Source organism: Giraffa tippelskirchi, chromosome 10 (genome assembly GCF_054371585.1).
Source record: "Giraffa tippelskirchi isolate mGirTip1 chromosome 10, T2T-mGirTip1v1.2.pri, whole genome shotgun sequence".
In the NCBI taxonomy this organism is placed as follows: Eukaryota; Metazoa; Chordata; class Mammalia; order Artiodactyla; family Giraffidae; genus Giraffa; species Giraffa tippelskirchi.
This window is the reverse complement of record NC_137284.1, coordinates 117224139-117240027: the sequence shown is the minus strand read 5'-3', so window position 1 is coordinate 117240027 and position 15889 is coordinate 117224139. Positions and strand designations below refer to the sequence as shown.

General features: G+C 38.7%; 1 protein-coding gene across 1 annotated transcript in view; it reads right to left on the bottom strand.

Moving 5' to 3' along the window:
• Positions 1–15889, bottom strand: part of ADAM22 (ADAM metallopeptidase domain 22) — a 266992-nt gene that overhangs the window by 213394 nt on the left and 37709 nt on the right. The window lies entirely within an intron of this gene.

Genomic DNA, 15889 nt, shown 5'->3' with positions numbered 1-15889 from the left:
TTTCCAAGAAGACTGAACTACATTTCATTCTGGTTTAAATGATTGACTCCTTCAAAATTAACCTTTGCATATTAAAAAAGAAATAGGGAAAATAAGTTAATGCCAGACTAGATTAGTATGATGAATGTGATCTATTATAAGGAAGCTATCTAAAATTCTAAAAAACCCTTTTTATCCTATCTCAAATACATACTTTAAAAGTAATAGTTCAGTTCTAATTTACCAAATGGGATTTCATCAAGGTTTCTGCAATTCCTAAGAGAAAAACTGAACCCTCACCCGTCTACTGCAAACATCACCCATTAAAATTTTACTGGGAAAACCCATCACTACTTCCTATGCCATTTTAGGGACTCCAAGAGAAAATCACAAGGGATTCTAAAAAACATACAGTGTTACCAATAATATTAGCATATTGAATAACCACATGCATTAACTGAAAAGAGTAAGCAAAACTACTTATTCCAACTCCTCATATAACAGAACTATACCTAAGCAGTAGAACTATAAATTATTTGATTTTTTTGGTTTATATTTGTCTATAGCATCCAAAATTTCTACAATAAGCATGTATAATTCCTGCAGTAAGCATGTATAATTCCTTCAGTAAAAAAAGCAAACACTATTTTAGAGATGTAAACCATCTGAGCAATTGTATTTATGTAGCATGTGGGGGAGATGGTGGTGCTGCTCCCCAAGAACCAGAGCCTCTCAGTAAGGGTCATCCTAGGATTCTGTGGGACACAAAGGGCACCTCAATCATACCTGGGGTTTCCACTCTCATCAAACTACAGTATCAGGAGAAAGGAGAGAGCTCAATAATCATAAAGCTTTCTGGAATCAAAGGATAGCCCTTCGGTTTTAAAGTCTTTGAAATAAATGGGCGTGGGAGAATGCCAACCCATTCTGATCCTCCTGAAATCCCAAGGGTGAACTCTCTGGTTACTTCTCAGCCTCATTAAACAGTCAACCCCCTAACTACTCACTGTTCCCAATTAACACCCTGGTTATTACCAAATTCTGACTTCTCTTTTATGATGGTTCTTGGAGCCACACCTTACTCTTCATTTCCATGTACGCCACAGCTCATATCCTCCCTGATCTTTCCAAAACTGACACTATCATGTGAAAATAGATAGCTAGTAGGAAGCTGCCGTATAACACAGGGAGCTCAGCCCAGTGATCTGTGATGATCTAGTGAGGTGGGATGCGGGGTGAGATGGGAGGGAGGATCAGGAGGGAGGGGATATATGTATGAGTGCTCAGTTTCTCAGTTGTGTCCAACTCTTTGCAACCCCATGGACTGCAGCCCACCAGGCTCCTCTGTCCATGGGGTTTTCCAGGCAAGAATACTGGAGTGAGTTGCCATTTCCTACTCCAGGGGATCTTCCCGACCCAGGGATCAAACCCATGTTTCATGCGTCCCCTGCTTTGGCAGGCAGATTCTTTACCACTAGAGTCACCTGGGAAGCCTGAATAAATACATATATACATATGGCTGATTGACAGTGTTGAATTGCAGAAACTAACACAACACTGCAAAACAATTATACTCCAATTAAAAAAAAAAGAAAAACTGACTCCTTACCAAAATATAATCCTAACTGTAAGTCCTATATTTTCTACTACATCAAACACAAACTTTTTCTCTCTGCATATCAAGATCCTCCATAATCATCATCCCCACCTCAGACATAACAGCAAACAAGTCCTGAGGGACCCAGTCGTATGCCATTCACACTCAGTTCTCTCTTCTTCTCTTTAATTGCACAAGTTTTGTGCATTCCAACCTTTTATGTAGCTTTCATCGCTTGTGCTTTTAAAAACCAGACCCTGAGGTGGTGATCTTTACCAAGGCCATTTCCCAGAAATGGTTCTACCCATCTTACAAGACTTTCCTGGTGGGGCTTCCCTGGTGGCTCAGTTGGTAAAGAATCTGACTGCAAATGCAGGAGACCCAGGTTCAATACCTGGGTCAGGAAGATCCGCTGGAGGAGGAAATGACAACCCACTCCAGTATTCTTGCCTAGAGAATTCCATGGATGGAGGAGCTTGGCAGACTACAGTCCATGGGGTTGCACAGAGTTGGACATGACTGAGTGACTAACATTTCAACACTTACAATTTGTATTAATTCTGTCTAATTCTTATATTTTCTTTTTCCTGCAGCTTCAGTTTACAGCTGGTACTTTTATTTTATTGACCTCACTCAAGTCCTAAGGAGAAACCCGTAACTTGAATTCAAAAAAGAAATCTACTGACAGCATGGTTAACTGCTGTTTAGTGAAAAATGTTTGTATTATTGATAGTAAAAGGAACAGAATTATATTAATAGTGTTTTAGTGTAAAACAGGCTTCCTTAGACTTTATGCAAATTGGTTCATTCAACAAATATCTTCTGAGAGTCTACCAAGTGCTGGAATGCTTTTGATTTGGTGGACAAAGTGGTGGAGAAGGCTGCCCTTGCTTCTCCTCTAGTGGGGCTTATCCTACAGTGGAGGGAGACAGAAAGTGACAATTAAATAAAATGACACAAAATGAAAAATAAATTTAGAATATAAACACACTGTTCTCAGATTTAACAAAATAGGGTAATCAGGAACCAGGATAGATGGGATTCTAGGTGGTATGTAGGCCTCTCTGAGGAGGTAACATCTGGGTGATGACCTGAATGATTAAAAGGGATCTATGACAGATAGAATAACAGCCCCCAAAGATGCCCACACTGTAATCTCTGGAACCTATGAACATGTTACCTCACATTGCAAAAGGACTTGGAAGATATGATTAAGTTAAGGACCTTGAGATGGGGAGAGTACATTGGATTATCCAGGTGGACCCAGTGTAGTCACCACAGTCTTATAAAGGTCAGAGTCAGAGAAGGAAATGTGATGGGGATTCTCTAGACAAGAATACTGGAGTGGGTTGCCATGCCCTCCTCCAGGGGATCTTCCCATCCCAGGGATCGAACCCAGGTCTCCCACATTGCAGGCAGATTCTTTACCATCTGAACCACCAGAGAAGCCCAAGAATACTGGAGTGGGTAGGCTATCTCTTCTCCAGGGGATCTTCCTGACCGTGGAATTGAACAGGGGTCTCCTGCACTGTAGGCAGATTCTTTACCAGCTGAGCTACCAGGGAAGCCCTGTCATAATGGAAGTAGAGATTAAACTGAGGTGAGAAAAAGACCACATGCCAAGGAATGTTGGCAGCTCTAGAAAATAGAAAAAGGAAAAAGCTAGAGCCAGTTCTCCCCTGAAGCCACCAGAAGGAGCATAGCCCTGAGAACACCTTCATTTTAGCCTTTTAAGACTCAATGCAGGCTTCTGATCTCCAGAACTGGAAGAAAATTAATTCACTTGTTTTAACATTAAGTTTTCAGTACAATATGTTACAGCAGCCATGGGAAACTAATGTAGCATCACTAGCAATGTCCCTGAACATTTAGAAAAATAACTCCAATAACAAGTTGATTGCATCAGTATTCAATGTCATTTTCCTCCATGGCTTGGTTAAAAACCAAGGCACTTGCAACAGTGGCACTCATGAACAAGGCACTGACACTCATGAAGGCACAAGGATCAAACTCCAAACACAGGGACTTCCCTGAAGGTACAGTGGCTAAGAATCCACGCTCTGACTGCAAGGCATGCAAGCTCAGCCCCTGGTCAGGGAACTAAGACCCCACATGCCAAGCTGCGTAGCCAAAACAAAAACAAAAAACAAACAGACAAATAAACAAAACTCCAAATATAGAACTTCCCAGCCAAACCAAACTTGCAGTGGTGATCACTGAAATACACATTAGCCTTTTTTTTCTGGCATTCTGGATAATCGCCTACCACTCGGGTACTTGCCATCCCCATATGTCTGACTTAACCAGTCGGCCAAAGAGAAGAAACATATTTACTTCTTCGGGTTAGCTTGGAGACATACTAAATTAAGTAGAATTACACTGAATTCAGGCAATATTAACAATCCAGCTTATTACTCAACACTTTAGAAGTGAGCCAGGATGGCTCACAGAAGTTAATCGTAAACCTTACCTTCTTAGTTCAAAGGAAAAGAAGATATTTAAGAAGAGAGAACTAATCTACTCAAGGTTTTCTTTATTTTGGTGGGGGAGTGCCTAACATATATTGCTCCCCTAATTCTAATATTAACTAACTTTAACTAGAAGATTCAAAGGTAGCAATGACCTTAGAGACATTGGAAAATTATTATTTTGCAGAAATGCGCTTTTTCAAGTTACTATGTAAAAATGACTTGTGATTTTAAAATCTTAAATGCTTGGTTACCGTAGAATAATATTGAGAGAACCCCTGGAGCTCATTTAAGGTACATCCTTATTTTACAAATAAAGAAACTGAGGCATGTGGGCAGTGTCATTTCCAAATCATATTGTTAGTAGGGCAGCATTTCACCTCCTGGCAGGTCTTTCCCACCACGCTTCATCTTTTTGCTTTCATTCTGCAGTTTGGAGGTGCTTGCAGATTTTCCTGGGTTCTAAAGAGCACTTTTAGAGCACATGAGAAGACAATCAAACCATGACAAACAATCTTTGGAACTCTTGACTCCATCAGAAAACTCAAAAACATTACCACATCTGACACAAACCACAACCTAGAAATTAAGAATTATAGTTTACAACACACATAGAAACCAGTTTTTAAGGGAAAAAAATTACATAGGTAATGGTGAAATGTTTGTGTTTTAAGCAGTGAGGCTGACTTTGACCATAGTTGTGAAAAAAGACTGAAGGAGAAAAATGGAAAAATATAAAATAACTATCCAGATGGCAATAAAACTTAATAAATCAATATAATTACATAAGGATAATTTAAATTTCAAATTTCAAAAATGAATCATAGGATTTTAGGACCAGAAAACCTGATACAATCCCCAGATTGAGGCCTGTTTATTATTCACGGGCAAGAGCTAACATTTAAATGTAAAGTTAATATAACCTCCATGCTCCTCAAGTATTTTGCTTCTTGGCAGCCTGTCTTTTTCTCTTCAGTTCTCTCAGAGCCTATGAACTAGGGCCAACCTACAGATTCCAAAGAGCAGCTATAAATTAACTTTTTGAGCTTGTGTTATTTATAACCTTCTTTTTAAAACAAAGATGCACTAAAACTTTCACAGTAGAATCAGAACTTTGACACAAGAGAAAGACAGGTAGTTGGATTTTAAATTAAGCCAACCTAAATAATGAATCAATAAATATTAGTGGAGTGAGAGTACTGCCAAACGGTATTGTGCAACAGGATACTTCTGTAAATAATTAACAAAATTAAAAAGAAGTCTTCAATGCATATAACAGAGTCTTCAGCTATTCTGCATCCTAAATTCTTTTTGACATTTGATAGCTTCTACTTTTTTTTTTTAAATACAAGTGTAATTTTTTTGCATCCAATACTTTGAATTCAATAAAAAACAAAAATACCACTAATTAGTTTTATCTATTTTCCCTGTTTTTCTACATCAGACAAGGCAACTGAAGAATTACCATAACCTCTCTGTAGTTACTCCATTGTCTTATGGGAACTTCTGACAAAACAGCTCAAAGAGACTGCTATAGCTTATTAACATTAAGATCCCTCATTCTAGAATTTCCTGTAACCACATCAATAATATAGCTTTTCCCTGTCTACTTAGTTAAGATATGGAACTTATTGCAGCAGAATTGTATAACAACAGCATTTTTAACAGAGCATTATACTCAGTAGATCTACTTAGTACATAAATTAATAGAATATATGTGAGAACATTAATGCTTTCTACCCATAATTGTATATCTATGACTCTATGTTAAATACCTCCCTGTTTTCATCTGTTCAACTCAATCATACCCATAGCTGTCATAATCTACATTATATTTGACACTTAACTTTATGTACTATCTTTAACCACAGTGCTCTTAAAATCCAACCTTCTACATTTAATATTGTAAGAACCAAATAGTGTTCAACAACAGAACATGTTAAAACAAAATGAAGGAAAGCAAAAAAACACAGCCTTTAAAGCCAAGTAGACTGGTTTTGAATTCCAGGTCTTCCATTTATTAATGGAACAAACTAGGGCAAATCGTTTAATGTCTCTGAACTGAAAGTCTCTGCCTCTAAAAGACCAAAAATAATAATAAACACTTCTATAGCTTTATTGTGAAAACTGAAGGATAAGTTACAATCTATTCAACCTTTGTGGAGCACTGACCATAACTCAGGAAATACACAGGGCTTTGGGAAAATAAAGAAGAGTCAGACATGGCACCCAGGAAACTCACAGTCAAAATGAGTAATCATTAACCAAAGTATTACAAAATATTTCAAAGTCCAATAATCAGTTCAGTTCAGTTCAGTTGCTCAGTCATGTCCAATTCTTTGCAGCCCCATGGACTGCAGCATGCCAGGCTTCCCTTTCCATCATCAACTCCCGGAGCTTGCTCAAATTCATGTCCATCAAGTTGGTGATGCCATCCAACTGTCTCATCCTCTGTTGTCCCCTTCTTCTCCTGCCTTCAATCTTTCCCAGCATCAGGGTTTTCTTCCAGTGAGTCAGTTCTTCGCATCAGGTGGCCAAAGTATTGGAGTTTCAGCTTCAGCATCAGTCCTTCCAATGAACATTCAGGACTGATTTCCCTTAGGATTGACTAGTTGGATCTCCGTGCAGTCCAAGGAACTCTCAAGAGTTTTCTCCACACCAAAGTTCAAAAGTATCAGTTCTTCGGTGCTCAGCTTTCTTTATAGTCCAACTTTCACATCCACACATGACTACTGGAAAAACCATAGTTCTGACTAGATGGACCTTTGTTGACAAAGTAATGTCTCTCCTTTTTAACATGCTATCTAGGTTGGTCATAGCTTTTCTTCCAAGGAGCAAGCGTTTTTTAATTTCATGGTTGCAGTCACCATCTGCAGTGATTTTGGAGCCCAAGAAAATAATGTCACTGTTTCCATTGTTTCCCCATCTATTGGACATGAAGTGATGGGACCGGATGCCATGATCTTCATTTTTTGAATGTTGAGTTTTAAGGCAGCTTTTAACTCTCCTCTTTGACTTTCATCAAGAGGCTCTTTAGTTCTTCTTCACTTTCTGTCATAAGGGTGGTGTCATCTGTGTATCTGATGTTATTGATATTTCTCCCAGCAATCTTGACTCCAGCCTGTGCTTCATCCAACCCGGCATTTTGCATGATGTACTCTGCATATAAGCCAACAGAAGAGAAGACTCTACACATGGACATCACCAGATGGTCAATACCAAAATCAGGTTGATTATATTCTTTGCAGCCAAAGATGGAGAAGCTCTATACAGTCAGCAAAAAGAAGACCAGGAACTGACTGTGGCTCAGATCATGAACTCCTTATTGTCAAATTCAGACTTAAATTGAAGAAAGTAGGGAAAACCACTAGACCATTCAGGTATGACCTAAATCAAATCCCTTACAATTATACAGTGGAAGTGACAAATAGATTCAAGGAATTAGATCTGATAGACAGAGTGCCTGAAGAACTATGGACAGAGGTTCATGACATTGTATAGGAGGCAGTGATCAAGACCGTCCCTAAGAAAAAAAAAATGCAAAAGGGCAAAACAGTTGTCTGAGGAGGCCTTACAAATAGCTGTGAAAAGAAGAGAAGTGAAAGGCAAAGAAGAAAAGGAAAGATATACCCATTTGAATGAAGAATTCCAAAGAATAGCAAGGACAGACAAGAAAACCTTCCTCAGTGATCAACGCAAAGAAATAGAGGAAAACAACAGGACGGGAAAGACTAGAGATCTCTTCAAGTCCAATAACGGATATACGTAAAACACACAACGGCAGACTTCTGACCGTAGGATTATAGAGAGTTGAGGAGGTACTCCTCGGACCAAGAATCCAGGGGAAAGCACTCCTAATAAAGGACCTACAAAGACACAAAAACAGAAAATAACTCAGCACATTCAGGGATTGAAGGAAACACTATATTCCTGAGACAGAGAATGGGAGGCATCTATTGCAGGAGAACAGGCTAGAACCCCAATGGCAAGAATTTCCAAACCAGTGATTGTCAATCCTGATTGCATATTGAACCAGTGAACCAGTGAAGTTACTCAGTCCTGTCCAACTCTTTGTGATCCCATGGACTGTAGCCTTCCAGGCTCCTCCATCCATGGAATTTTCCAGGCAAGACTATTGGAGTGGGTCACCATTTCTTTCTCCGGGGGATCTTCCCAACCCAGGGATCAAACCCAGGTCTCCCACATTGCAGGCAGACGCTTTACCGTCTGAGCCACCAGGGAAACCTGCATATTAGGCTACACATGCAGGCCTAAGATTGCATATTAGGCTTACTCAGAAAGCTCTTTATTTATTTTTATTATGTATTTATTTACTATTTTTGGAGTATAATTGCCTTACAATGTTGTGCTAGTTTCTCCTGTACAATGAAGTGAATTAGCCACATGTACGCATATATCCCCTTCCTCCTGATCTCTCAACCTCCTTCCCATTCTCTCCATCCCACCCGTCTAGGTCCTCATAGAGCAAAAAGCTGAGCTCTCTGTGTTAACACAGCAGCTTTACACTAGCTACCTGTTTTGAACATAGCATTGTATATACGTCAATGCTACTCTCCCAATTTGTCTCACCCTCCTCTTTCCCTCTGCATCCACAAGCCTCTGTCTGCATCTCTGTTTCTTCTCTGCAAATAGGTTCATCCATATCATTTTCCTAGATTCCATATATATTCATTAATATATGATATTTGTTTTTCTCTTTCTGACTTACTTCACTCTGTATGACAGACGCTAGGTCTATCCACGTCACTACAAATAACCCAATTTTCTTCCTTTTTATGGATGAGTAATATTCTATTATATATATGGAGCACATCTTCTCAGAAATATACTTTTTTAAATACCAACGCCTGGGCCCCAAACTCAGAGATTCTAATTCTTTTAGTCTAGAATGGATCTTGGGCATCAGTATTTTTTAAAGAGCTACCCTGAGATTCTGAGGGTGGCCAAGGGTTCAGAACCACTAGCATAAAGCAATGTAAGAAATGTACTCTTTATCCTGGAAACAATAAAAAATGGATGTAAAAGCCTTTGAGATGATAGATGTTCAATAAATAGCTCCTTTTCCATCTCTTCACAGTTTATGACAATATATGTTTAGTTTTGAAATGATGATCTACTTCCCAAATTCTCACATATTTCTTGCAAGAAAAATGTATGTTCTTTTGACAATTTACTGCTTGAATTTTGTTGTGAATGCAACCAAAATAATAAATTTTTTAAAAGTTAAAAAAAAAAAAAGGAAGGGGACAGTAAGAAAAGGCAAAAAAAAAAGAATAAAAAGAGATTCCATCTGGTGGCTTCCCAGATAAACTGAAAGCCAAGAAGTTTACAGCAACATCTTTACAAGCACCTCAGCATACTCTTTTGCACACAGCAGGCTCAAAAAACTTTAAAAAAAAAAGAAGGAAAAAGAGCACTAGATTGGAATTCCAACAAAAATTTTTAAAGAGATCTCCATGCAGGTCTAACACATAATCAATTACCATGGAATTCCTCTCTAGTTGAACTTGCTCTATAATGCAAATACCAATTCTGGCTATTATTTGATGTGAAAAACTTTACAACTGATGCAAACATGTCCCATTGTTGTGGACATGCACCTGTTTAGGGATGTGTTATCCAAGAACAAAGATTATGTTATGCAGATATCAGTACCCAGGAACTCAAGGTGAAGCAACACATACCATCAAAAAAATGGCTTTTCTTAGATGAGTTCGTTTTAAAAGATTTTATATTGGAGTATAGTTGATAAAAAATGCTGTGTTAGTTTCAGGTATACAGCAGAGTGATTCAGTTATACACATCTTGGGAGGCATGCTCTGAATTTGCCTTACTGAGTTTCCAGTTCTGACTTCACTGAAAGCCCTCAATTCTGTGATTCCTGGTGGCCAATGACCCTTCTCTCCAGTGGCTGCTGCTCCAACATGCTGGGGTGGGAGGGTGCTGTGCAGACACTGGCATTAGCTCTGATTTTCTCATCTCCATTCAGGAAGTTAGGCAGCCTCATTACCTATTTATGCTCTGCTATATTCTGATAAATCAGTCTCTCCATCATCTTGGCCATTAACTGCCCATTACTAGGACTTCATTTCGGTCCTGAACAAGAAAACGCTTACTCACACAAGCCTGAAAGTAGAAGCAGATCTTTATGATCTTTAGCAGCCTGAGAACAATACAATATGTAGTCATATTGAGCTGTAATTAAATCTGAGTGCAAGGAACCCCAATGTTTGAATGCAATAAAATCAGCAGACAACATCCCACAGATGAACCAGTCCTGAGAAACTGATACTTTCCCTTAATGCAAGAAAGTCTTGGGAGAAAGATTACAGGTCTTCCTGGCCCCACTGCTGACCTGACATTTCATTTATGGAGCTACTAAAACTTTCTCATTTTGTTTCTCCCCAAATGGCAACTAAAAATAGTATGAATTACAGGATGCTGTGAGAAAAATACTTTAAAATTTTTGTTTATGGTGAAAAAATATGTAAAAGCTTGCTGCAAAGCACAGTATAACTACTGAGAGCTGAATAAGAGACAGGTAAAAAGAGCAGAGGAGGGGAGAGGCAGTTAAGCTATTACATTATCAAATGAATGACTAGTCAGTTCAGCTCTAAATCGGATAGTTTTAAAAGCAGGCCTGGAAATAAAGATTGTCTCTGCCAGCTGGGTCACAGTCCTTCCTGGAGGCAACATCAGAAAGAGGTCAAGTCCAAAGAATAAAATTAAGAATGGTGAGTTCTTCACATCAAGATTCACTTCAACCAGTTGTTATGTGAATGGATTTTTGTTTGCTTGCTTGCTTAATTTCATCTTCCTTTTATGGATATCAGAGGCATGTGAGACTTAAGGCTCAATTCCATGAAAGGGCCAGCTCCCAGAGTTAGAAGAAAGAAATCACTGACCAAAATGTCATGATGAATACTGGTACATAAGAATTCCATGGCATTTTCTTTAAGAAAAAATTTACATAAGGTAAGAAAGTTTTTTCTCTCCTAGAACTAAAGACTAACACTACATAATTATAGAGACTTTCTGCTCACACACACACACACACACATAATATACACACACACACACACACGCACACACACACACATATATATATATATACACATACACTAAAGGAGATCAGTCCTGGTTGTTCATTGGAAGGACTGATGTTGAAGCTGAAACTCCAATACTTTGGCCACCTCATGCGAATAGTTGACTCATTGGAAAAGACCCTAATGCTGGGAAGGATTGGCAGCAGGAGGAGAAGGGGACAACAGAGGGTGAGATGGTTGGATGGCATCACCGACTCGATGGACATGGGTTTGGGTAAACTCTGGGACTTGGTGATGGACAGGGAGGCCTGGCGTGCTGCGATTCATGGGGTCGCAAAGAGTCGGACACAACTGAGCGACTGAACTGAACTGACTGAAACTTTAAAATGACCAGATTCTTTCTTTACTATTTCAACTATACAAGTTTTCCAAAAACATATGCTTATGCTTAGTCGCTCAGTCTTGTCTGACTCTTTGAGATCCCATAGACTGTAGCCCAGCAGGCTCCTCTGTCCATGGGGATTCTCCAGACAAGAATACTGGAATGGGTTGCCATGCTCTATTCCAGGGGATCTTCCCAATCCAGGGATCAAACCCAGGTGTGCCACATTGCAGACAGGTTCACTGTCTGAGCCACCAGGTAAGCCCTTCCAAAAACTTAGCTGAGAATAATCCAAGTAAAATATTTCAAGAGCAGAGATTCACTATAAAAGAAAAAGAAGAAAAGGGAAGTCTCTAACATCAAAGATCCTCAAAAGATGTTTGTTTGTTTTTTATCTGTAGCTTGATAGATAATGCTTTCTTTATTGGGACATAAAATGAATACAAACCCCTGCAAAACGATCTATTTATTTTTAGGGATTCCCAAGTAGTTAGAATGAAGATTGGTTGGAAGAACATACCAGTTATCTCAATTATCATAGTTTCAAAGTGAAGGAAGGAATGGATATATGTGTGTGCATTTGCGTGTGTGTGTGCATGTATGTGAGAGAGAGAGAGAGAGAGAGATTGAGAGCAAGTATGCAGATTATCAGTCATCACTGAGGATCACTGAGGAAACCATGTCTCAAAATCACATCTTCTTTCAACGCATACATAGGTTACAACATAGCAAGAATCTGCTATGGAGATTCAGTATGACATGAATGTGTCCGGCAAATGCTTAAACTGATGGGCTTCCACATACTACCAGTTGGTGTCTCCAAGCTGCTTTGAAGAGTAAGTCCTTGCCCTTAAATTACAGGGGAATTGAAAAAAAAAATCATTCATGGTGCATGTTTATTAGAAAATACAAATGAGAAAATTTTTGTTACATTTATCTAGTCTATAGTCTCTTTTGGATATAAACTTCAAAACCACCTGAATTTAAACAAATATACAACACTGTCAAGTAATGTTCCTCCAATTTAAAAAGAAAGAAAGAAATTAAAGAGTGAAAAATTTAAAACACATTACTAGGACCTATCTAAAAGGTAGCAAAACAATGAAATTACTCTATTGGACAACAGTAATAAAAGAAACTCTAGAAATTACTTTTTCTTACACTTCCATTATTTATTGGCACTAGTGGCTACTGGCCCCTATGATAAGTAGATCAAATATGTTACTTAATCCTTAGCACTAAACACTTTCCCTGGAAAAGTGAAATGACTTTTAAAAATACATTGACTGCAAATGTTAATTAAGGCTAGGTTTGTGTATTTCTCAGTGTTCTTTTTAAATAGATTGTAGTTCAAGTGAAGTAGAATGAAATCCAAGCTCTAACGTTTACTGAGTGTTTGACAAAATATCTGAAAAAAAGGAACAGTAATAGTTTTCTTTAAATATTTATGTGATCCATTCAATACTATGCAAGAAATTTAGAAACATACAGAGTTCATAGTAAATATTCAAAAAGTATTGTTGCTGTGCTTACTATTCTATTCGATGTGTAAAATCCATAAAACATTTTAAGTTCAAAGTTAAGTATGAATGTTTTGTGTTCCTTATTATCTCTCTGCTATTTAAAATTGTGGTTAATGAACCAGAGACTGTAGCAGCACTAGTTAAATGAGCTTATTAAAAAAAGTGGAATTCAGGCCCACTGGAACTACTGAATCAGAATCTGCATTTTTACAATATCCCCACTGTACTTGTTACCCATTCAAAATTAAAGGGTACATAATAGAATCAATGAAAACTAGATTAAATATTGTTGACACTTCATGTACACAGACCACCATTTAAATGGGCTCTTTGGATATATTAAAAGTGATCTGAAGAAAATATTTATGTCAGTGAAATCAAGATAATTTTTCATTGAGTAAAACTTACACATCTATACATGGATGACATTCTGTATTTTAAAATACACTCAGGTGTGAATGTAGAAAGGATATTAAATAGATCAGTGCTATTTGTAAAAATAAATTTTTAAATACACTGACTGTAAATAATCTCTTATAGTAGATTTCTATCTCTAATAAGAGATACTGTTATTGAGACAGAAAAACTCACCAAACCAAGTCAATGTTATCCATTGTACATCCAATAATGCTTGCACGTGCATGCACGTGGGTACATGTGTACACACCAGAGCTTGTAGCCAATGGTAACCTAGAAAATAATTGCTACTTGAAGCAAGTAAACTCTGTAAGTGCTGGTGAGTCCAACTCTAAAAAGATCTGGTAGAAAGAATAGCTGCTGCCCTAAAAAAAAGACAGGAAATAGATCCTCACTGGAGTGTGTCTAGACCTAGGACAAGCTAACAGTATCTAGTGATATAAAGTCAGAATCAAATGTAGACTATCCCGTAGGCCCAAAATGTCATTACAACAAAATAACACAACAAAATTTCTGAGATTTCTAACTATTGTTTTGAATTTGTGTCTGCATATAAAAAGAAAACAAAATCCTGGTCTGATCACTCTTTTTTTTTTTTTCCTTTTTGGCCACATCGCACAGGTTGTGGGATCTCAGTTCCCCCACCAGGGATCAAATCCACGCCCTGCGTTGGAAGCATGAAGTCTTAACCACTGAACAGCCAGGGAAGTCCCTGACCACTCTTTGCTTCACTGGTATGAACTCAACCCTAGATAGGAACGATATCATGCCAGAGGTTGCTGGAACTTGACCTCTGTGTTAGAAAGAGAAAGGATAGAGAATTCTCTGGCAGTCCAATGGTTAGGATACCATGCTTTCACTGCTGGGGTCCTGGGTTCAATTCCTGGTTTGAGAACTAAGATCCCACAACCCGTATGGTTGGGGGGAAAAAAAAAAAGCCAGAAAGGACACACAGATAGGATCACAAGGAGTCACGACCTTGTGAAGGCAGATCAGTGGAGCTTGGGAGGCAATAGCTTGTTTAGAGCTATTCATATCTTCCTCTGCTTCAACTCTCAGTCTTAACAAAAGAGCAAGCATGCAGGGGCACTCAACTGTTTTCAGTGTTCCATACATGACCCAGGTTTCTATGCTGTTGATATGTTTTGACATAAAGCTGAGTAAACCAAACTCTCTAGTTGTTGCCTCTACTGAGGGCAAATTACAGCAGTTTAACGAGGCCTCTGTGCAATTGACATGCTGGGTTAAAGAAAGGATTTCTGCAATTCTCCCTGATTCTCTTTTACAAAGGAAAAGAGCTGGGCACAGCCTTTCTTTCTGTTCCCTTTATAATAGTTTTGTGTTGTTTTCTTTTTAAACTTCTTCTTGCTCTGAAGCAAATACATACCTTGAAGTAACATACACAGTTCACTTTTCAATTAATTTATTAAATGTTACCCTGGGAGAATTTCTTTACTTCTGAGAAGTGTAGGTCATCCCTATGAACTATCCCCACTGAGTTTCTGGGAAGCTGCCTCCTGATCAAAACGTTCCTTAGTACAGCATCCTCAGCATGCTGCCACCAAGCCGACCTTTTTGTCCTTCTCTGGCCTTCCTGGCAGTTTCCACCACCTCCATCACCACTTACAAATTCTGAATCCCTAGGTGTGAACCACAACAGACTCTGAGAAAGATACAACCCCTGTCTACAGATTTTTATTGTCTAGTAAAACATGTTACTACTCTTGCACAAGGCATTAACATAATCCAGAACCAAGCTCTTTTGTCCTAAAGAGTTTTCCCTCTCTTTTAAAACTATGAGCAGTTATTTAGAAAAAGTGGCAGAGGGTAGTGGCTTAGACTCCGGATTCTAGAGCCAAATTTCCTGTTTCAAAGCCTCCCTCCACCCCTTCCCAAACTGAACGATCTTGGGCAAGTCATTTAAGCTCCCTGTGCCTCAGTTTCTCCATTTAGCAGATGGGAACAGTAGCATCAACTTCTGAAGATTGCTGAGAAGACTGGATGCCTATAAAGCACACAGAAAGTCTAGATCCTTCAAAGCTATTTATTATTACACTGCATGAGCAGCACAAGTCTGAGTGTGTGTGTACGTGAAGTTTGAGTGTGTGTGCGTATGTGAGAGAGAGAGAGAGAATTCTGTGTTATATCCAGAGTCAGATATTTTATTTTTTTGGTTGTATGTCCTCCCAGATCTCATCTCCCCCAACAAGAATTGAACCCGGGCCGCTGCTGTGAAAGCCCTGAGTCTTAATCACTGGACCACCAAGGAATTCCCTAGAATTATTGCTTCCCTCCAGTCACTTTCAGATGACAGCTCCTCTGCTCCTCTCTCTTGAGGTCCATGCCCAACAGCTATGCTACCCTCCACTCTCAACTCTGGACCAACTGCCTATGTATTCCCAACACTTAGTACCTCCCTTGGCACATGACACATGCTCACTTACAAATTTAAAATA